The sequence below is a fragment of the Gouania willdenowi genome, chromosome 22 (assembly GCF_900634775.1).
Source record: "Gouania willdenowi chromosome 22, fGouWil2.1, whole genome shotgun sequence".
In the NCBI taxonomy this organism is placed as follows: Eukaryota; Metazoa; Chordata; class Actinopteri; order Blenniiformes; family Gobiesocidae; genus Gouania; species Gouania willdenowi.
In genome coordinates, this window is record NC_041065.1 from 4678905 (window position 1) to 4698155 (window position 19251).

Genomic DNA, 19251 nt, shown 5'->3' on the forward strand with positions numbered 1-19251 from the left:
TATAGATACAGAAGAGGATTGGACCTAGCACAGAGCCCTGAGGAACCCCGTAGCTTACTTTAGTGTACACAGAAGACTTATTATTCACGTGTACAAACTGGTACCTATCAGATAGGTAGGACTTAAACCAGTTTAGGGCAGTCCCTGTGATTCCAAGTAATTCCTCTAATCTCTCTAGTAGAACATAGTGATCTATAGTGTTAAAAGCTGCACTAAGATCTAATAAAACCAGCACTGAGAGTCGTCCTTCATCTGAAGCCCAGAGTAGATCATTAGTTACTTTAACTAAAGCAGTCTCTGTGCTGTGTTGAGCTCTAAAACCTGACTGGAAGTCCTCGAACAGGTTGTTGTTTTGAAGGAAGTCACAGAGCTGAGCCGCCACAACTTTCTCAAGAATCTTTGAAATAAAAGGAAGATTAGATATAGGCCTGTAGTTTGCTAAAGTGCTGGAATCAAGAGTAGGTTTTTTGAGAAGGGGTTTGATTACAGCTACTTTAAAGGACTGTGGCACGTAGCCTATTGACAGGGATATATTTATTGTCTCCAACAAAGATGGGCAGACTAGGGGAACAACTTCTTTAAACAGCTTAGTTGGGATCGGATCTGAAAGGCAGGTCGATGGTTTGGAGGATGAAATAATAGAGTTAAGTTCCTGAAGTCCTATATGTGTGAAACAATTTAGTTTAGGCCTATTTACATTTAATGGTACAGCAGGCCCAGGTGAAGGCAGGGAGTGGCTAATTTTATCTCTAATCTTATGAATTTTATCATTAAAAAATGTCATAAAGTCCTCACAGCTGAGCGCTAGAGGAATCATGGGCTTAATAGAGCTCTGACTTTGTGTTAGCCTGGCTACAGTGCTGAAAAGGTACCTCGGATTACTTTTATTTTCTTCAATTAGTGAGGAGTAGTATGTAGATCGAGTATGTCGTAAGGCTGTCATGTATTTACTATGGCTTTCTTGCCAGAGTATTCATGACTCCTGTTTTATTGGAGCGCCACATTCTCTCTAATTTACGGGTTGTTTGTTTGAGTGTGTGAGTTTCAGAGCTAAACCACGGAGCTTTCCTCTGACGTTTAATAGTTTTTTCCCTCAATGGGGCAATTGAGTCCAAGGTGGATTTAGACTAGCAGAGCTATCGACAAGCAGATCCAGTTGAGAGGGGCTATAATTAATATCATAGTTATTTATTGGATGGTGCACTGAGTTTAAGGCAGCAGGAATGGCCTCTTTAAATTTAGCCACAGCACTATTGGACAGATTTCTACTCGGAACTATTTTATTGCACAGTGCGAGATCCTCTAGGATAATGTTAAAAGATATTAAAAAGTGATCTGATAGCAGAGGATTTTCAGGGTAGACTCATGCCTGTGTACGGTGTACGGCTTCAGCTGGTCATCATGACAGATCATGGTTCCTTCCTTCCTTTCAGACGAGTGGTCACGGCCCATCTTCGGTGTGACTTCCCACATCAGAGAGATGACGAGGGAGGACCGACAGCAGAGAGATCTGGACCAGCAGATGCCTCAGAGAAGCTGCCTCAGGTAGGACCACAACCACATCCAACATGTTGGATCACAGCGGGACATCCAACCAGTGACCAGCAGGGGGCAGCACACACCACTGATCCTCTCCATCATTTCCTCCTTTATCATCCTGTTGATGTTCTCTGTACTTCCTGTTTCATTTCCTGTTCCACGTCTGAATATTCCCTCCTATCTCCTTTCCTATCCACTTTTCCTTAACCTCGTGGATGAGGTCATGGGGTTAAGGAAAAGTGTTAGGAGACTTCCTAAAGGAGTTAGGGAAAGGCCATCACGTTGTTTTGACAATCAGACGCACTTCCACTAGGTGACGTAATACTGTAATCCAACGGCTGTGACGGTGAAAAAAACTACACATTTCTGAAAATGGGCTAAGTTATGACAATTTGTTTGCAGATTTTTTAGGATTAAAACAAGGGCTGCTACACCGTAATTTCAGGAATGTGAAAAGATGGTGGGTGTGCTTGAAGCTTCATAGGTCAAAAACAGTTAAAGATAGAGAAAATGTGAAGATAGAAGTTAGAAGACAACAGATTTGTGAAAATTTTAGAAGTTGAATGGTTTTAATCGGTTTAAGAATGGCTGAACAGTGGAACTGGAGGGTTGAAAGTTGAATTTTCTCAAAAGTGGATGGCAAAATGAAAAGGAAAGTGAAAAGTGAAAAAGTTAAATCGTTTAAAAAGTTACAAAGTTACAAAAAAGTTGAAACAGCAGAAGAGAGAAAAATTAGCTCAACGTTTTGACACTAAACTTGTTAAAATCGGTTGAAACCTGTTGGAGTTATTTGCAACGTCGGAAGAATAACTACTACTATAATAATAAAGTTTAACAATTACAATAGTGAGGCTGCCAATGCATCCTCACTAATTATGAGGATGTATGCAGTTGAGCTAATGTATTTTGATGACAGGAAGTGGAAAAGTTTATAACAGCATCCCTTTAAGCACAAACCCATCTACATCCTGCAAATGAAATGTCTGCATGTTGGAGACACTGTATAGGAAGACCTTTATCTTGATGAAGGATTATCTTGTTCAGCATATTGTAGCTGCTGAAATCTCTATTTCATTATGGCAGCTATTTTAAGTTAAAAGCTTACAATTTCAAAGTATAATCCCCCTGGCAAATTACCTGAAGTGATGCTAGTGCTTCGTCTGTAACGCTCAACCCTTGGTGCTTTTATTAATAAAGTAAAAACTGTTTTTTGGAGAATCAAACATGTTCTGAAGAATATGCAAATAATTCTTTCTAATACATATATGTGCATGTGTTGGTTATTTACAGATCACAGTGGATCGACCAAGACTTGAAGCTCTTAGGCACAAGGTATCTGAGACTAAGCATTTTATGATTTTATTTACTTTTTTATCTATTCTAGAAATTATTTATCGCTCAACTGGTGCATTTGTAGAATCATGACATGAGCACCTCCGACAAGCACCGAATTTCTTTGCCAGATATTCTCATGTACAATTATTCACACTAAAAGACTTTAAAGAAATATCGTTCTTATTAATAAGAACAATATTTGACCAGTATTTGTCTGGTCAGTGTCTGTTTGGTGAGTATTTGTTTTGTCAGTGTTTGGTCTGTGTTTGTTCTGTCAGTGTCTGGTCTGTGTTTGTTTGGCTTGTGTTTGTTGGTCAATGTGATAGTTAGCTGCTGTTGTAGTTAGCTGCTGTTATAGTTAGCTGCTGTTGTAGTTAGCTGCTGTTATAGTTAGCTGCTGTTGTAGTTAGCTGCTGTTGTAGTTAGCTGCTGTTGTAGTTAGCTGCTGTTGTAGTTAGCTGCTGCTGTAGTTAGCTGCTGTTGTAGTTAGCTGCTGTTATAGTTAGCTGCTGTTGTAGTTAGCTGCTGTTGTAGTTAGCTGCTGTTGTAGTTAGCTGCTGTTGTAGTTAGCTGCTGCTGTAGTTAGCTGCTGTTGTAGTTAGCTGCTGTTATAGTTAGCTGCTGTTGTAGTTAGCTGCTGTTATAGTTAGCTGCTGTTGTAGTTAGCTGCTGTTATAGTTAACTGCTGTGATAGTTAGCTGCTAGTTTGTTACCGTGCTAGCCAGCAGAGGGCAGCAGCTGGAAGAGTCTGCTTGTTGAAATTAAACACCTGAAATGTTCAGTTTGATCAGAAAAACATTGGTTTGGTGTCTTTTAACGTGTCTCATACGATATATTTCTCTACCAATTGTATTCATGTTCCAATGTAACCACATGAAGCACATATATGAGTGTAAACCTTTGATAAAGAGGTAGAGGAACTGATAAAGCAGCTCATTGGGCCTCATGTGTGACATGTGTAATCACAGAAATACATGATGGGAAACCTGAACACTTTCTTCATGTTGTAACTATTATGATACGCCGATCTGTCATTAAATCAGTCAGTTTTGTGAACATCTGATAAGTGTTGTTATTGATTTCTGTCTATGGATTACAATGAAACTTGTTGCTGTGTGACCGTGAGTCTCTTGTGTCTGTCGGTGAATGACCTCCCTAAGTTCTCTGTGTACAACTCATACTTACCTGGCAGGGGAGACACCTTGATCATGAAGGAGGGTCACCTGTTGTCCTTCTTTGTCAATGTTTCGAGCATACAACCTGTTCCTCTACTGGAAATCTACTGAACAAAACTCACCTTGCAACGATGGCATTGACTGGTTCTAGGAGGAATGCAGTTCGGTTTGAGCTTCAGGGAGACTTGGAAATGGATCGACTACAATTCAGCCACCACATCGTCCAGAAAGAATTGGGATTCATCCCTCTCCAACTTGACTACGCGTTCGCCCTACCAGGAAAAAAGACATTTGAGGTAATTTTCACAACCTTCAGCTTGTTTGAACAATGCTTGGAGCGGTTTCACCAGAGAAAGGACAGCCCAAGGCTCAGTAAAGTGCTTCTCATTCCACTTTCTGAAAGAGAACCAAAAACTGTGACAGTGCTCATGTATTCTGAAAAGGTGGTAACGGAAGACATAGCCACATGGTTGTCTTTTCACTGCACTGTTTTAAAGAGTATGGACATGAGAGATGAAGATGGGATTCGAACTGGGGCCAGGCGCTTCTATGTGCGGCTAAAGAGAGAAGCTAATTCAGAGCTACTTCATCATCTGCCCTCCACCATTCAGCTGGGCCAACTCCGAGGTCCTGTGTTCTATGCTGGGCAACCAAAGACATGCAGAAAGTGTGGCTGCTCCTCTCACCTCGTAGTCAACTGTGATGCCACCTACTGCAGAAACTGCAAAAGTTCAGCACACAACACCAAGGACTGTAACCAACCAATGAAATGCAACCTCTGTGGGTCAGATGCACATACTTTTAGGAAGTGCCCTGAATCCTATGCCAACAAAACAAGACAGCCAAACACAGGATGGGATTATCATGTGCCTCCATTAACAGAAAAACGTAATGACCCAGTGGAGCCCACCAAGGCAAACCAACAGGATCCAATTGACCCAGAGCATCCTGAAACAGCCAGCTTATCGTTTCTGCAGACAAACACCCAACAACACCTCGACCATACACCGCCAACCTCTCAGGAGGTACAGCAAACCCAGGGAGACCTGCCATCAGGCCAACCTTTGGCGACGGACCCCCACAGTGCCACCTTGTCAACGAAGGAGTGCAGAGATCTTTTGAATCTGATGCTGACGGAACTACCATCCCCCGTGACTACAGGCAACCCCCTTCATCTGACCAACCAGGATCAAGTTGGGGACAACGGTGCAACTCCTTTGTCTCCTCTGTCCATGGATGTCCCCTTACCTGACACACCATGTTGGAAAAGGCCTCAGGAGACATCTGAGGACTCCTTCACATCGGGCCCAGATTTAGGGAAGTGGCTTGACCCTTTGTCTACCTCATCTCCCTTTCTCAACCCAGAGAGCCTGACAACCTTCTCTACTGCCACTCAAATGAGTGGAGGTGTAGAAAAGATGCAGGGGAACTGGACACTCCACAAGAAAAAGAAGAAAAAGAAAAAAGATGCCCCCCCTCTAACAGACTGAGATATGCCTTTCATTGTGTAGCAATCTAAATATTCTTAACCCAAGAACAATGTCAGCACTAAAAATTGTCACCATAAACACCAGAGGCCTTAACGAACCTGTTAAATGCCGGTCGGTTTTTGATCTTCTAAAAAGTGGTGGAGGGGACATATTCCTTCTTCAAGAATGTTCCATTGGTTTTAGGGAAAACTACAAACGGTTTGAAAATCGATGGACATATGGACAGTCCGTGTGGTCGGGAGACAATAAAAATAGAGCCTCAGGGTTGGCAATCCTTTTTAACAATCACCAGCTCTAGATCCAGAGGGTGGAGAAAGTTATAGATGGAAGATTAATGGTTGTGGATATTGACGGGAGAGGGTCTAGATTAAGAGTCATAAATGTTTACTGTCCCACAGAAACTCAAGATCACCAGTTGGTCATACAGACGATCCAAACTTTGGTTCACTGTGGGAGAGAAGTAATAGTCGGAGGAGATTTCAACTGTATTGTAGACATAGCTGAAAGAAGATCAACATCATAAGATAAGTCTACTAGATAACCCACAGGTTGCATCAAGATACAGAGAGACACTCAATCAGTGGTCTACCTTGCAGCCTTTATTTAATTCAGTGGACAAATGGTGGAAGGACATTAAACAAAAAACAAGAGTTTTTTTCATGGCAGAAGGAAAAAGGGCAGCTGCAAAAAAAGAGCTTTCCAAAAGAGAATGCAAGGAAAATTACAGCGATACTACCTTATGTTACTGTCAGGGTTTGATGTGAATGAAGACATTTTAAAATTAAAAAAGACATGTCTAACCTGTTTAATGAGAAAAGTAGAGGGGTGCTCACAAGAAGTAGAGTACAACACTTGGAGGAGAATGAAAAGTGTACCCCCTACTTTTTAAAAAAAATTGGTTAAGTCCAGACACTGTATTGAAGTTGTCTTAGATGAAAACAGACAAGAGGTTAGAGACCCTCAAGTTCTCAAGTTTATTTCGTCATTTTACAGTGACCTATACCATGTAAAATCGATATCCGAACAGTTGATGGTTTACTTCTTGTCTCATCTAACCTCAAAACTTAGTGACGTAGAAAGAGACATGCTAGAGAGAGACCTGACCATCAGTGAGATATCCAAGGCCATGCAGAGTATGCAGAATAAAAAATCTCTAATCACTAATGGCCTCCCGAAAGAAGTTTACAACACCTTTTGGGAACAGCTAAAAGAACCATTACTGCATGTATTTAAAGAAAGTTTTTTCAAAGAAACACTACCCCCTCTTTAAGAGTAGGATCCATTTCTCTTCTATTTAAGAATGGAAATAAAAAAGGTTGGCTGTGACGTAAAGATACTGTCCAAAGCCCTGTTCTTTCGTATGCAAACTGTAATGGACAAGCTCATTGGGATTGATCAGACATGTGGGGTCCGTGGTCGGTCCATGACAGATAGTTTGGCCCTTGTTAGGGATTCTTATCTCTATGCTCAAGAGCACCATCTCCCTCTCTGCCTGTTGGGGTTAGATTTGGAGAAGGCCTTCGACAGTATTAGCTACCTATTCTTTCAGTCTGTTTTATCAAAATTCAATTTTGGCACCAATTTTAGAACATGGGTAGATTTGCTGTATTCTAATATTTTCAGTACAGTCTTAGTAAATGGAAGCAGCAGAGAACCAATCAGTGTGAAATCAGGGGTACGTCAAGGCCGCCCACGTTTCCCTTCATTATTCATTCTGGCAATAGAACCCTTAGCACGTGCATTACGGCCTTCCAATTCCAGGGGCAACAGGGAAAGAGGCTAAGCTAAGTCTTTACATGGACGACCAAACTCTCCTCCTCAACGACAATAAGTCAATAAGTGAGACTTTAAATATCTGTGATGATTTCACCTTGGCATCTGGTACAAAAATCAATAAAAACAAATGTGAAATATTGTACCTCAACTGCAGAGAACCCATTGAAAATCTCGGCATCCTCCAAAAAAATTAAACAATCAAAGTGTTAGGAGTTCAGATAGGAAAAGACATGGAGAAAATTAACTGGGAGTCAAAATTACAAAAAATTAGAGGTAAACTCCTCCAGTGGAAAGACAGGGACTTATCAATGATTGGGAAGTCCTTGTTGTAAAGGCTGAAATCATCACCTCCCTTACACATTTGGCGGCAACCTTGCCCATTCCCTATGGTTGTATGGCATCACTCAGAAAGATTATCTTTCAGTTTATGTGGGGGGGACAACATGAAAAAATAAAATGAGAAATAATGTATAGGCCATTGGAAAAAGGAGGCAGGGGTGTCCCAGTAATTGAAAGTAAACTGAAGGCCATGTTTGTGACGCCAATGTTGAAAGCATGTCTGACCCCACAGGGAGGCTTAAGTTGAACCTTTTTGACATTTTCTGGGTTGGCAGGGGTGTTATTAATGCGTGGGGGAAAAGACCTCCCCAAAAGAGACCTTATGCAGAAACCTGCCCCAAAATGTATAATGTAGTTTTCCAAGTACTGGGAAAATGTGCAATGGAACTCCCCTCTGACAAAATCACAAGAAGAGGTGTTGAAGAGATTCTGTCCCCTGAACTTTCAAGGTTAACTCCTGCAGGCACACTAACCGAAGTAAATGCAATAAAAGTTTGGTCAAATGTTAACAATCCCATACTATTAAATAAGCACAAAGACTTGGCTTGGAAAAGGCTTGGAAAATAGTCCACCGGGTTTTGCCCACACGAGACCTTTAAAAAGACGAGGGTGCTGCAGCAGTTCCAAATGTCCAAGGCCTACCTGTGGAGACAGAGAAACTGTAAAACATCTTTTCTGGTCATGCCCCACTGTTAAAGGAGTTTGGTTTTTAGTATCACCATGGTTAAAAGCTTTATATAGAGATCCACTCTCTTATGATGAGATTGCTATGCAAAAAAAAAAATGGTGGGCAGTCATTAACCGTGTAAAAGAAAGTATTTGGAAAGCAAGAAATGTATATGTTTCAAGAAAGTACTGCATGCCAAATGATGTTGTCATTAAGTCCATGTTAAATGTTTTTAATGACTATTTGTTAAAAGACATGTGGGGACACAGGGAAAAGAAAACCATGTTGTGGAAAGTACCAAAAACCAAAATATTTCAATAACTGAAAGTATTTCCCCAGTTTTTTTTGTCTTGTACTATTGTGACTTTGCACTGCTCTTGAGAGCAACCCTGCTTTTGGAAAATAAACGTCTAAAAATTGAATTGGTTCACCGAGGACGAGGCTTAGCCATTGCACTGCGGCTGCGCTGACTTTTACGAATTCCCCAAATGTGGAAATCTCGACTGCATAATTTCTGGTAGTGGGGGACTGCGTTCGCGCTCTCCCCTGATCAATATGTCAACATAACTTGAAAGAAGTATCTCTGTTATGTTGTCCATCAGTAACGGAAGTTGACTGCCAAAGACGTCAATTGTGTTTTTTGGCATGGGTTGCTAGGAGATAGTGTGACGAAGCTCTCCTGTGAATATCGAGCTTGTACCATGATGTAGTGACCAACTGGTGACATGTAGGTGGCAGCAGCGCACCTTTGGATGAGAGATCACCCATGTTGGGCAGAGCTCAGAGGAAGAGAAAAAAAGTTAACAAGACAGAAAATGGTGCTACGAGTCCACTGTGTCTGTTAATGTGCATTTTTTATTTTTTTTTTAAATAAACATAATATAATTTTTAAAAAATGGAAATTTGGTTGAGCTAATAAGAAATGTAAAATTCAGCCAAATTAGTGTTGTTCTTTTATATTACGTTTATCATCATATTTACCTTTTTGTCCATCTGTTAATAATTCAAATACTTTGTTCATTTGAGTTTTCTTGCAAATATTCAGCTGTTTTAAATACAAGGGCAGGAGCTACATTTATTTGTTGTGATACCCATAAATGTCTACTTGTTAGAGACAAATCCTTGTTAGGTTATACAATGGGAGTTGTTTCTATGAAGTTATATTTCAAGTTCTCCATTCACCTGAGGTTATTGTGAGTGTGTTCGTGTTTAGTGAGTGCCTTTTTAGACATATTTACGCCTGAATATTACTTATATTACACATTGGTTGCTTTAAGCAGCTACAGCATTGTTGGTTGTCCACTACATGGAGGCAAAACACATCACAGGCGATGAAGACTGGACAAACTAGCATCACTACATTCCATCAGATAAGTTATATCTGTGCCCCACAATCCACATTAAAGTCGTATTATGTACCATCTACGTTGGTGTTGTACTATTTCTCTTGTGTTTATGTATCATGAGAACTCTGTTTTTGTAGCTGATGGCTCCTATGCTTTCCATTGGACGAGATTTGGTCACGTCATCTCACATAAACTTGATCAAGACGTGATTTTTGTCTCAGTTACCGGCAGAAACGAAGGAAATCAACGCATCCATGTTAAATAATTACCGTATATGTGGTGTTGTGACTCGGAAGGTGATGGCGTTAATCTTTCACCGCGAGAGTAAAGGAGGTTTACGGGAATGATTTTCCCTGTTTGTGACTGAGCCCAGGTATCGCTTCTCGGCCCCTTGGCTAATACAGCGATTGCCTCTTTAAGGTGGTGACAGTCTTTTGCCCTTGTGGTATTGACTCTGCCAGGTGTGAGGAGGTATATTCTCTGTCTGTTCAATAATTGTAGTAAAGCCAGCTTCTTCATAGTTGGTTGACACCATTTTTGAACACTCATTTTATCTTTCCCCCAACTTTTAGTTTTAAGTGTTTTTATCTTTTCTGCATTTGTAGTTATTTTAATTATTTATTGGGTTTTAAATTGGTTTTATTCCGTTTAGGCCTGTGGTACCTCCACCATGTCGGTCAACCATGCCGGCATGCGGAGGTACCACAGTCTACGTTTTACCTTTAAAGAAATTGATGGAAAGTCTTTTTCTATGTCTCGTTTAGACTTCTCAAGGAAGATTGTCCAGACCATACTCGGATTCACACCAAAGGAATTGAACTGCATCCTGACCCTTCCTCTCAACAAAGGTTTTGACGTGAGTTTCTGCTCTGCTGCTCTGCTCAAGCAGTTTTGGCTTAAATATGAAAGTGTGAAACCCCAGCTGTCTGCATTTAAAGTGGAAAACTTGACTGACAATTCTATGAAAACAGTAATTGTCAGGATGTTCAATGAAACGGTGAATGCAGAAGACATTTGCTTGTGGCTGGGTAGATTCTGCACTGTTAAAGGCCAGGCTACCAAGGTGAGGGATGAAGATGGCATCTGGAATTGTGCTTGGAGGGTTCCTATCCAGCAATGGCAGGACCGCCAAGGCTACCAGGGCCTGAAGCATCTCCCCTCAATGATAGTACTGGGAGAAAATAGAGGCTACATCCATTACCAGGGACAGCCAAAACTGTGTCGGAAATGTGGGGAGCATGGGCACCTAGCAGAGGCTTGTGTTATCACTATGTGTGGGAAGTGTAGAGAAATTGGGCACACTTTTGAACAGTGTCCCAATGGCAGAAGTGCAACCTCTGTGGTGAGGCAAACCACCTTTTCAGAGATTGTCCGAAATCTTTTGCCAACATGTTGAAAAAGAAAAAAGAATTGGTTGTGGACAGAGTAACTGAAAAAGAAAATGGACAAGAGCAAATTGGAGAGGCGAGGCCAGAAAATTCAAATCTCCCTCCAAAGCCTGTATTTGGAGGAGAGAAATCAGGAGAGGGGGAGGGGCCTATTGCCTCCTCAACACTGGAGAGTCCTGAAGGTGGTGAGGTGAGGCAGGTAGAAGATGGAGAAATAACACAAACTGAGATGAAAGATAAAGCCCCTCCCCCAAATGGCCAGCCTCATAAGAGGCCAGCGTCTGAGTTGTCCCCTGGGACCCCAGTGGCCTCAGAGGGGAAAAGGGGAAGAGCTGAAAATCTCTCCAACAGATGGTCTGTGGAGGATCCCAGAGTCTTCCCGCTCGACTCACCCAACGAGGTCTCTTTCCTAGAAATAGCTCTTCAATCAACCCCAAAGGGCGTAAGGTTAAAAACTAGAAAGAGGCAAAACCTGCAGGTCCTGGTGGGGAACGGAGCTCCCAACCTTCATTCTTCACCAGTTGAAGTTGAAGAGAAGCTCTGTTTACAAGACATCACATGAAGCTCTCGTTTTTTTTTTTTTTTTTTTATTGCAAAGCCTGTTTTACAAAGTAGTCTTTTAAACTTTTATACCTGTCATATTTAACATATATATACTCATGGCTCTCACCTGCTCTACCATCAATGTGAGAAGCGTGAAGTCGAGAGTTAGAGCCCAGAGTATCTTAACCTTTCTTAGCTCTTTTAAGTCAGACCTGTTTTTATTGCAAGAGTGTAATCTCCCGTTTTTAAAGAAATACACACTGTGGGAGGAGATGTGGCCACACCCATCAATATGGAGTGGCTCAAATGAAAATAAAAATGACGGTGTGGCCATTTTAATAAACAACCCCCATCTCGTGGTGAAGGGCAGCACAGTGGTGAAAGACGGATGGGAACTTTTAGCAAACCTGACTTTTAAGGGGCAAGATTTTAGGCTTTTGAATATTTATGGTTTTAATGACAAACGAGACAGGTCTGTTTTTATTCCCCCCAAAAGAACCCTGCTGGAGGTAGAGAGAGCCATTTTTTACTTCCTCTGGGGCTCCAAGTGAGAAAGACTGACAAGGGCCGTAATGAAGAAAACCAAAGAAAAAGGAGGCAAAGGAGTCCCAGCAGACCTCCTATTGTTTTTAGGCAGTAAATATACAGCACTCCACTTTAAAAATGCCACTGACAAGGAAAAAAACCCCAAAGTTGTAGCTTTTACCAGATTTTGGATGGGCACTTATTTACGAAAACTTAAACTTTTCTTTTAAAATGCCACCGTTTTATCTATTTATTGAAACCTTTTTAAAACGTTTTATTCTGGAAAATGAAAATCTTGAAATCTTAAATCAACACAAATCAATTGTGTCTCTTGTGCAAGAGCGGGATACAGTGAGTCCAGTGCGCGGGCTCGCACTTGGTGAGCCCTCAGTTGTTTGGTGCAACGCAAACCACCCTGCCCTCCCAAACAGACTCCGGGACCTGTCATGGATGGTGGCTCATGAGATCCTCCCAGTCAGGGCTGTGATGCACTCCCGGGGCATGACAACGCACTCAACCTGCCCTCGACCAGGCTGTAGAGCACCTGAGTCGGTGAGGCATCTGCTCTGGGAGTGCAGCGCTGCACTAGACCAGTGGGCAACGGCCGGCTCCTTACAATTCCCGTACTTACCAGCGGGGGAGGTCCTCACTGCACAACTCGTGCTGTACGGGGTGGGCCTGCCAAGAAACAAGGAAACCTTTGGAAAGCAATGGCTCACCCTGGCCGCCATCAACGACGCTGTATGGACCTCCAGAAACCTGCTGGTAAGAAAGCACATGCAGATCCCCCCCGTGGCTGTGCTCCGTAAGGCCGCAGCAACCATAAAGACGGCAAGAGCTGCAGGCGGCAGGCCCTAGGACACAGCCACAAAGAACAATCGCCTCTGTGCCCATTCGGATGAAGGAGCCGGAGCCACACGAGAAAGGTCGAACCGGCAGCAGACTGGCAGGCGGAGGAGGTATCTGAGCACCTGAGACATGCTTCTGGAGTCCAAAAGTTTGGGAGGCAGAGGTGGAAAATTTTAGATAAGACTCACCCCGCTCCTGTACAATGCTCCAAAAAAAAAAAATTGACAGTGTAAAGTGTTTTCTAGATCATTTGGATTTTAACCAATTCTTGACTTTTTACTGTTTTAAAATGTGTGACTGCTGTATATTTAAGTAAACAGTGACAATAAACTTTTTTCGAAAGAAAAAAAAAATCTGTTCTCATCAGTTTAAAATCTGATATGTCCCCTATCTGGGGACCATATATTAAATTGATTTTTGGAACTGGGAGATGGAATAGGGGCTTGCTCCATCCACTCCATGCATTGACCTGGTATTGCAGTATCTCCAGGAATGGTGCACCCCCTCACAGTGGGAAGAGAATACAACAAATGTACTCTCAAAGAAGTAAGACAACATAAGCACTTAGTAAACTAATATGTGGGAAAATCCACTTTAAAACAATTCATCAATTCATCAATATTATTTTTCCAAATCTTTGTTGTACATTGATGAGTGTTAAGGATTTGAGTATTGTACTGAATTATAGCTCATTCTTGAGCCCAGAAGGCACACTTTTAACTTGAATACTTTTTTTTTTATTATGAGTTCATTATTTGATGATTTGAGGTTTTATTATAATATTTCTGTTACATAAAAACACAATAAATGTTGTGAAAACAGTTGAACGGAACTCCTGAAAAGGACTAAAGCAAAATCAGTGAAGGTAGATAACATGATAGAAAGAGCAGTCTATTGTCCAGACGTTGTATTAGGTGGTGTTGAAATGCAATCCAAGCATCTTAAAGACTCTTTTCTTTTTTTTTTTTTTAGAACTTTATTTTTCTCTTTTTAGTGGTAAACATGTGAAATGACGTTACAGAACGTTCCTCTACAGCAAGACAGAATATACATAACAATGTAAAAAAAAAATTTAAATAACAAATTTGAATAGTACATTATGATTACAAAGGATAATCAGGACTGCAGAAAAGATCATTGGTGTTGATCTGCCCTCCATCCAAGACTTATACCTGTCCAGGGTCAGGAAACGGGCAGGTAGCATCACTGCAGACCCCTCACACCCTGCACACAATCTGTTTAAACTCCTCCCCTCCGGCAGACGCTACAGATCACTGTACGCCAAAACTACCCGCCATAAAAACAGTTTCTTCCCCCAGGCTGTCACTCTGATCCACACTAAACAGTCATAGAGTGTCAGACCTGTTTCTCTTACTGTGAAATAACCATGGAACTAAACATAACAACCCTGGATCAACCTGTCACTGAGATTGTTCATGGACATAATATTTTCATTTAAATGTTCACCTGCACTACTTATCAATGCACTACTGCACTATTATCTTATTATTATTATTGTATTTTTATTTCATTTCATTATTATTATTATTATTATTATTATTATTATTATTATTATTATTATCTTGTTATTTTATTTAGTTTGCACATATTAGTCTAACTACTCTTTACATTTATGTTAATACTTCTTTTTTTATTTCTTTTTCTTTTTTCTTGTTGATTGTTATTATTAGTCTAACTACTCTTTATATTTATGTTATACTTCTTTTTTATTTATTTTTCTTTATTCTAGTTGATTATTTAACGTTTACACTATCAGAGAGAGCACAGTTCACCAAGACAATTTCTTCGTGTATATTCAATACATTACTTGGTCAATAAAGTTGATTCTGATTCTGATGAAATAAAATAAGGAAAAACATGTTGGATCCCAGAAAACCGAACAAAGCCGACATGAGACAAATACACAAATAAATTGATGGCCAATCAAAACATCACAGAAAAGTGTAGGTGACCCCTCAGTTACACAGGTATTTCTCTATGGGTAACCATCTCCTCATGAAGACCTCAGACTTCAACTGTAACTTTGCTGTTAAAGCCTCCATTCTATACACCTCTCTCACTCTTTGTTTCCATTGTTCCACTATTGGTGGCTGTGAATTCCTCCACTTTATTGTTACCATTTTCCTAGCAGTCATCAGGAGCACATGTAATAGGTGCCGTTGATCTTTTGTAGAAATGTTTTCAGGAGTCAAATCAAGAAGAAACTGGCTTGGCGTGTATAGTAAATCAACTCCCAGAACCTTATCTATCTCCATTTTTACACCCCTCCAGAAAGGAATCAAGATTGGGCAGTCCCAGAATATATGAGAATGGTCACCAACCATTCAACATCATCTCCAACATTTTCTTGCATCTGGATGGTCAAAAAATTTAGAAACCACCAAAGGTGTGTTAAAGAACCTTTTCTTTGTCTTCCAATCAAACTCCTTCCACATGTTAATAGTAATTCCTTTATGGCAACCACTACAAATTGTTTCCCACTCTCCATCCTCTATTATAATATTCAACTCCAGCTCCCATTTATTTTTAATATAGTGAGTATTATCTGATGTGTCCAGTAGCAGGTTTCTGTATAAATGGGAAACATGCTTTTTGTTGGGCAGATGATGTTTTATTATATTAATCAGGTAAGTTTCAACATATGATGGGGTAGTTTTAATTGTATTCCATTTTTTATGGTTTGTGATATAGTGTCTAATCTGAAAGTAATGAAACATATCACTTTGGGGTAAAGAGAACTTGTCTTGGAGATTTGAGAATGGCTGTAGAACGTCATCACAGAACAGCTGATCAATAACCTTTAGGCCTCTTCCCATCTCTTAAAGGTTGTGTCCACTGTGGAGGGGGGGAAATCTGGATTTCCGATTATCTGCATTGCCCGTGAAAGACCGGCTCTCTCTTTAATTCCTTTCTGTACTGTTGACCACACTTTTAAAGTGTGCTTTATCCAAATATTTTTTATTTCCAGTTTCTTCTGGGACTGCTTGCCCAAAAACACTAGGGTGGACAGTGGTGTAGCTGGCAGTGAGTTTTGCTCAATGTTCACCCATCCTGACTCCACGTCATTGTTAACCCAGGCTACCACTGCTGTTAGTTGTGCTGCCCAAAAGTAGTATTTCATACTAGGAAGGCCAAGTCCACCCTTCCTCTTTTCAAGAGTAAGCGTTTTAAGTCTCACTCTTGATCTCTTATTTTGCCATATGAATCTAGATATACAGTAAGTCTGTCCAGCATTGTAAAAGCTGATGTTGGGACCCAGACTGGGAGAGACTGGAACAGGAACAAAAGTCTGGGAAGTAGGTTCATTTTAACAGCTTCCACTCTACCTAGAAGAGATAACGAGAGCACATCCCATCTTGCCAGTTCCTTTCTAAAAGTTTGTTTGGTTCTGCGATAAGACACTGTGTCACTCAGCTGGTCAGGCCACACCCCTGACACCATCAATGCCCCTGATTTGTTAGGGTTAACTTTATAGCCAGACACTACACCATATTCATTAAGGTTTTTTAAGAGAGCAGGGATTGAGTGAATGGGATTTTTAATGAACAGCAATATGTCATCAGCATATAGAGCTATTTTATGTTGGTTTCCACTCTCATCTCTTATTCCTTCTATAAGGGGATTGCTCCTGATCAGTTCTGCAAGGGGATCAATGCTAAGAGCAAAAAGGGCTGGTGAAAGTGCATCCGCCTGTCTTGTCCCCCATCCCACCTCAAAAAATTCGGATCATTGCCCGTTGACCCTGACTCTTGACCTTGGATTCATACAGAACAGTCCAATCCAGTTCAGAAAAGTTTCGTTAAACCCCATACGAGCTAACGTTTGCTCTAGAAATGTCCAGTCTAATCTATCAAAAGCCTTCTCACCATCTAAGCTGAGAAGCATTGATGGAGTCCGTCTATTAGAGGCAATAAATTGTAGATTTAGAGCTCGTCTAACATTATTAGTGCCTTGCCGTCCGGTAATGAACCCTGTTTGATCCGAATTAACTAATTTCCGAATGTGTGTTTGTATTCTGTTTGCCAATATAGAGGTCAATTTTTTTCAGATCCTGAAAAAGCAAACTTATAGGCCGATGTCCCATACATTGAGTGGGATTCTTTTCCATCTTTGTGTATAACGGAGATAATTGCTTCTGACCAGGTTTTTGGGGGGTCCCTGCCATCTAGTGTGTAGTTGTATACCCGGCATAAAATTTGGGCTAACTCGTTACCTAAAACTTTGTAGTATTCTTCAGAGTATCCATCAACACCTGGAGATTTGCTGTTCTTTAACTTACTGATACTATCTGTTACTTCCTGTATTGTAATAGGGGAGCTCAACCTCTCAGCCTCATCCTGTGTCAATCTATTCAGTTGGACCAAATTCAGAATTTCTGTTATTTTCTCCTCCTTCCCTACTAATTCTTGACTTTCATAAAGTTTCTTATGATATTTAGCAAACACCTCTGCAATTTCTTTTGGTTGGGAAGTAATTCTATTTGTGTCAGGATGTTTAATTTTAGGTACCACCCGGCTTGATTGAGCCTTCCTTAACTGAAACGCTAATAATCTACTTGCTTTATTACCCATTTCATAATATTTTCTTTTCACAAACCGGAGCATTCCCTCAGCTTTATACGTGAGTATATCGTCTAATATTTGACGCTCCTGTTTTAGTAATTCTAATACATCCCTTCTTCTCGATATTTTGTGTTCCTTTTCTAACCTCACAATTTCAGTCTCCAGAGCAAGTGCCCTGGCTTCCCTTTGCTTTTTTAATCTCGATGTAATTTGGATTATATGTACCCTCATAACAGCTTTGGCCCCATCCCATAAAGTAGACTGGCTAACCTCCCCATTATCATATATATCCATGTATTCTTTTAGTCTGTCACGTAGTTCCTGCTGGATTAGGGGATCGTTTAATATTGAGACATTAAGTCTCCAGTATTTGAATCATTGTTCTTGACCCAACTTTATTTTAATCTTAACAGGGCCATGATCCAACAAGGTTATGGGTTCTATGTTGCTCTCTAACATTCGATGTCGATCAGCCTTTGAAACCAGAAACATCTAGTCTGGAGTAAGTCCCATGAACCTGTGACCTATACGTATAGTCTCTGCCTCTGGGGTGATGATATCTCCACACATCAATCAATCCCAATGCATCCATCATTCCCAAAACAGCAACTGATTTACGAGTTTGAGGTCTCTTTTCAGTAGGTAGTCGGTCTACATTCGAGTTCAGTACACAGTTATAATCCCCTCCAACCACAATGATTCCCTCCCCTTCCTCTGCCAGTCTGGATGCCATTTTCTTGAAAAAAAGTGGACAGTCCTCATTTGGTGCATACAAGTTACAGAATGGAAATCTATTCTCCCCAATAGTACCTACCACCATGACGTATCTGCCTTCTTTGTCTTTCAGTACCCTTTCGCAGTTAAAGAAAACACTCCTACTTATCAAAATGGCAACCCCTCTTTTTCTCCATTTTTCATGAGATGCGCTGTATATTTGCTCCACCCAGCCTCTCCTTAATTTCAAATGTTCCACCTCTGACAAATGTGTCTCTTGTAACATTGCAATTGAACAGTGCACTGCACTTTTTATATTGTATATTGATTTGCCTTATGGAATCATATAGCGTTTGATCTTGTAATTATTTAAATATTATAAATGCAAATTTAAATAAAAAAAATAAAAAATAACAATAATAATAATAATAATAATAATAATAATAATAATAATAATAATAAATAAACCAAGCCTGCTCTGAACTCATTCAAAAGCTCCAAAATAACATCGCTGGGTAAACCATATGGTTCATAAAAAGACAATCTCCAACTCATGTGTTTACTGTATTTTTTTTCTACACGTGAACATTCATGAAATCATGCCTGCAAAGAAGAAACATATCCTCACAGTGCCACCTGCTGGTCATTTTTGTTTTAACTACGTTCGTGCGTGCTGGTTGCTAGCATCAGCTTAATCCATCCATCTTCATACCCGCTTATTCCCGTTTTATCAGGGTCGCGGGGGTCTGCCGGTGCCAATCTCTGGCTCTCATAGGGCGCTGGGCGGGGGTACACCCTGGACAGGGCGCCAGTCCATCACAGGGCAACACAGACAGAGAACCACTCACTCATTCATTCACTCCTATGGGCAATTTAGAGACTCCAATCAACGCATCAGCTTAATTTCATGTCAAAATAAAAAAAATGTATTTACTTTATGTAGCTTTTGTAAACCTTTTTAATGATCTATCACCCTCTGTGA

The 19251-nt window shown here is 40.6% G+C and overlaps 3 pseudogenes; all 3 read left to right on the forward strand.

Moving 5' to 3' along the window:
- Window positions 1–8735: 8735 nt before the first annotated feature.
- LOC114456987 (uncharacterized) lies at window positions 8736–8870 on the forward strand (annotated as a pseudogene).
- A 1467-nt stretch (window positions 8871–10337) lies between these two features.
- On the forward strand, window positions 10338–13090 carry LOC114456285 (uncharacterized; annotated as a pseudogene).
- Window positions 13091–13299: 209 nt separating this feature from the next.
- On the forward strand, window positions 13300–13478 carry LOC114456992 (uncharacterized; annotated as a pseudogene).
- The last annotated feature ends 5773 nt before the right edge of the window (window positions 13479–19251 follow it).